The sequence below is a fragment of the Triticum dicoccoides genome, chromosome 2A (assembly GCF_002162155.2).
Source record: "Triticum dicoccoides isolate Atlit2015 ecotype Zavitan chromosome 2A, WEW_v2.0, whole genome shotgun sequence".
Classification (NCBI taxonomy): Eukaryota; Viridiplantae; Streptophyta; class Magnoliopsida; order Poales; family Poaceae; genus Triticum; species Triticum dicoccoides.
This window is the reverse complement of record NC_041382.1, coordinates 761,188,937-761,193,815: the sequence shown is the minus strand read 5'-3', so window position 1 is coordinate 761,193,815 and position 4,879 is coordinate 761,188,937.

Below are 4,879 nucleotides of genomic sequence, written 5' to 3'. Positions count from 1 at the left end.
AGGCGCAAGATCAGCAGCACCATGGCGCTCGCAGCACCATGCGCATGATAGACCAAGGCCAAGCTGGTGGATCTCGGGGCGCTCAAGACCGGCATGCACGCCAGCATGCTGGCACGAGCGGGGCACGGTCGCCTGGACGGGATACTGCTCCTTCTAACATAGTTAGAAGTTCGAGCACGTCCCGCTCCTCGCGCCGTCCGCCTCTGCCGCCCACCACCCCAGCAGAAGCTTTGGCGCGAGCTCAACTTCTCCTAGATTACCCTCCAACATCGGACAAGATCGACGAATGGAGGGCCACCATCCAGAGTCTCATCGGCTACGCCAACAGCGACACTCCACGGTGGCCGAGCGCGTCGCCGCCGCGGCAGGACCGCCGGACGCGAGCCGGTGGCGACGAAACAGGCGGAGGTGCAACTACCATGCAATCACCGCCCCGAAGGCCAAGATCGCCGACTCGTCGGATCCACCTCGACAGCTACTCCACTGCATCGTCGGATCCACGAGCTCGTCGTGATCAGCGCCAAGTTCTTCATGATCGACAACAATAAGACGCTCGAACCCGCATCGAGCGCCGAAGAGAAGCGCGACGTCAATCCGACAAGTGCGCTGGGCCCTCTGTTGACGTGCATGCGCCAGGGGAACCAGGCGATCTGCCGTACGCGGTAGGTTGTCCTGCGTTCACTCGTGAACTGCGGCAAGTCCAGTGGCCCAGTACAAAGAACTTCAAGCCAGACGTACCGGAGAAGTACGACGGCAAGACGCATCTGTCAGAGTTCCTCAGCATCTACACCATTGCGGTGCAAGCTGCCGGGGGGCGAGATGACAAGATCCTTGCCAACTACTTCCCGCTGGTGCTCAAGCCCAATGTCAGATCCTGGCTCATGCACTTGCCGGACAACTCCATATCCTCTTGGGCTGATCTGTGCCATCAGTTTGTCGGCGCCTTTACCGGCGGACACAAGCCTCATGGCCAGGAGAGTGATCTTCATTTGCTCGCCCAGAAGGAAGGAGAGCCCCTGCGCAAGTACATTCAGAGATTCAGTAGCGTGCAGCACAACATCCCAGACGTCCACCCTACCGCGGTGATCAGCGCGTTCCATCAGAACGTGCGGAACCGCAGGATGCGGGAGGAAATGGCGATGTGCAAGATCGGGGACGTTAGTGAGTTATATGCACTGGCCGACAAGTGCGCACGTGGTGAGGAAGGGAGGAGACTCCCCGGAGAAAATATAGGAGCGAGAGAATCTGACAGCAAAGATGCCGCCCCGACAAGGAAAAACCAGCGGCGGAACAACAGAAGGAGGAAAGGCAAAGAAGTGCTAGTTGTTGAGCAGTCCGGCAACGGTGGCGGCGCCAAGGAAGCCAAAGCTGGTGACTCTGGCAAGGAGGTTGCCGCGGAGGTGGCGGTTGCCGACAAGCAGGATGGCACCAACAAGCGGTATTGCAAGATTCACCGTACCAAGGGTCATGATCTTCAGAACTGCAAGAGGGTCGAGCAGCTTGTTGAGCAACAGAAAGCTGAATATGAGCGGCGCGACAAGGAGAAAGCCCAGGAAGGAGTTGGTGGATCCGGCAAGAAACGTCCCGGCCGAGGAGGACGCCGCGGCAAGGCCAAGCAGCGGCAAGGAGACAGACCTCCTCGCGGCCGCGACAAGGATGAAGATGACAGCGACGATGAAGATATGGATGATGAGGAGACCGATGAGCAGGAGTTCCAGAAAGCTACAGAGGTCATGTGCGTTGACGGTGGTGCTTCTCTGCATGCCTCGCACCGCCAGCTCAAGCAGTGGATGCGGGAAGTTAATGCAGCAGAACCACCCGTCGAGTCACGCAAGCCTCTCAAATGGTCCAGCACGCCTATCATCTTTGATATTGAGGAGCACCTGGATCGCATAACTGCGGTCGGGTGCTTGCCGATGTTGGTTTCACCAACAATCCGCAACCTCAAGGTCACTAAGATGCTAGTTGATGGCGGGGCCGGTTTGAACTTGATCTCCTCCATGGTGCTCCAGAAGCTACAGATCCCTGACAGCGAGCTCGAAGAGACCGGCACATTTCAAGGAATCAACCCGGGAAGGAGCAAGCCAAAGGGAAAGATCACGTTGCCGGTAACATTTGGCAGCGAGCTGAACTTCAGAACTGAGAGGATCACGTTTGACGTTGCCGACATTCCATTACCTTATAATGGAATCCTGGGCCGTCCAGCACTCGCCAAGTTCATGGCAGCCTCTCACTATGTGTACAACATACTGAAAATGCCAGGCCCAATAAGTGTCATTTCTGTCCCTGGCGACAAGAAGGATGCTCTTATTTGTGCCGACAAGATCTACCGGGAAGCAGCAGCTGCGGCAGAACGAAGGACACTTGCCGCTGAAGCTCCCGGGGGGAAGAAGAAGACCAAGTCCGGCAAGATCTCTGATGCATACGCCGGCAAGCGCACCTCTTCGGAGTGCTGCGCTACCGTTGAGGACGCACCATCGAGCTCCACCGGCAAGTGCAAGAAGGCGATGGCAGCTCCACCTGCGACTAAGAAGGTGTCCGCCAAGGAGGATGGCACTGGTGGTACCTTCACCATCAGCGCCACTCTTGACCCCAAATAGGAAACCGCGCTCATTGCTTTCCTGCGGGCGAATGTCGACGTGTTTGCATGGCAACCGTCTGATATCCCCGGTGTTCCTAGGAAAGTGATTGAGCACCACCTTGCCGTCTGTCCTCATGCGCGGCCCGTCAAGCAGAGAGTCAGGAAACAGGCAGTTGAGCGCCAAGAATTTATCGCAGAAGAAATCAAGAAGTTGGAAGTAGCAGGCCTTGTCAGAGGAGTACTCCATCCCACGTGGTTGGCCAATCCTGTTGTTGTGCGCAAAGCTAACGGGAAATGGAGACTTTGTATTGACTTCACTGATGTTAATAAAGCTTGTCCCAAAGACCCATTTCCCTTGCCGCGTATTGACCAGATTGTTGACTCCACAGCTGGATGTGATTTGCTTTCATTTCTTGATGCATACTCAGGATATCATCTGATCTTCATGGCCGAAGAAGATGAAGAGAAAACCGCATTTATCACCCCGTGTGGCACGTATTGCTTCGTACGGATGCCTTTCGGATTGAAGAATGCTAGTTCAACATTCGCAAGGGTAGTCCACCATGCTTTTGAGCCACAAATACACAGAAATGTGGAAGCTTACATGGATGACATAGTGGTCAAGAGCAAGGACAAAGCAACCTTGATTCAAGATTTAGATGAGACATTTGCAAACCTGCGCAAGATCAACCTCAAGCTTAACCCCGAGAAGTGCGTGTTTGGAGTTCCTTCCGGCAAGCTTCTCAGGTTCTTCGTGTCTCAGCGAGGAATTGAAGCCAATCCCGACAAGATCAAAGCCATCGAGCAGATCGAAGCACCAAAGCGCGTCAAGGATGTACGAAGACTTGCCGGTTGCGTGGCTGCTCTCAGCAGGTTTATCTCTAGATCTGCTGAGCGCGCCCTGCCATTTTTCAAAATTTTGAAAAAGGCAGGTCCAATGAAATGGACTCCGGAAGCGGAGGCTGCGCTGCAGGATTTGAAGAGATACCTGTCCTCCACTCCAACGCTTGTCGCACCTAAGCCGCAAGAGAAGTTGCTGCTGTATATAGCGGCAACCAATCAAGTGGTTAGTGCTGCGTTAGTGGCGGAGAGGGAGGCGGATGATGATCCAGCAACCGTGGCAGATCCATCCAGCGACAAGCAGGGGGCTTCGCCGACAAGCTCTGGTCCCGACAAACATGAGTTTGCGCAGGAGCATGATAGGATGCCAAGGAGAATAGTGCAGCGCCCAGTTTACTTTGTCAGTTCCCTTCTGCAGGGGACTAGATCAAGGTACTCTGGTGTGCAAAAGTTGCTTTTCAGCCTCCTCATGGCCTCGAGAAAGTTGCGCCATTACTTCCAAGCACATGAGATCACAGTCGTCACTCGCTTTCCGCTGAAGAGGATACTGCAAAATCCAGAAGCAACGGGCAGGATTGTCGAGTGGGCGCTAGAATTGTCAAGCTTTGGTCTCAAGTTTGAGAGCACCTCAACAATCCAAAGCAGAGCATTGGCAGAGTTCATAGCAGAATGGACGCCAACCCCAGATGAAGAAATTCCAGAGACAAGCATCCCCGTCAAAGAAGCAAGCAAAGAGTGGCTGATGTACTTTGATGGTGCCTTCTCGCTGCAAGGCGCCGGTGCAGGCGTGCTGCTTGTCGCACCCACCGGAGAGCACCTCAAGTACGTAGTCCAGATGCACTTTCCCAAAGAGCAAGCAACCAACAATACTGCAGAGTATGAAGGATTACTTGCCGGTCTCAGAATTGCAGCAGACCTTGGGATCAAGAAGCTCATTGTCAGGGGTGACTCACAGCTTGTCATCCGACAAGTGAACAAGAACTACCAGAGTCCGTTGATGGAAGCGTATGTCGATGAAGTGAGGAAGCTAGAGGAGCACTTTGACGGCCTACCAATGGAGCATATCCCAAGAGCTCAGAATGATATTGCCGATGGCCTGTCAAAGTGCGCCGCACTAAAGTTACCTGTGGAACCAGGGATCTTTGTGCTTAAGTTGACTTAACCATCCGTAACGCCATCAACTAGACAAAGCAAGAAGAGAAAGTTGGTTTCTGGTGACTACTTTCCGGTAGAGCTCCCCGAAGCCGCCGCCAAGAAAGTCCCCAAGATCAACACCACAGATGCTGAGGGGCAGTCTGCTCCGGCAAGCCTTATGGTTTGTTCCGTTGAAGCAGACGCTCCCGACAAGTTTTGCTCCGGCAAGCTTGCCGGGGAACATCAAGCTCCGGCAGGGCCGCAAGTCCTTGCCGTAGAAGCAGATGTTCTTGCAGCAGCAGATGTGCCTTTAGTCCTTGTTGT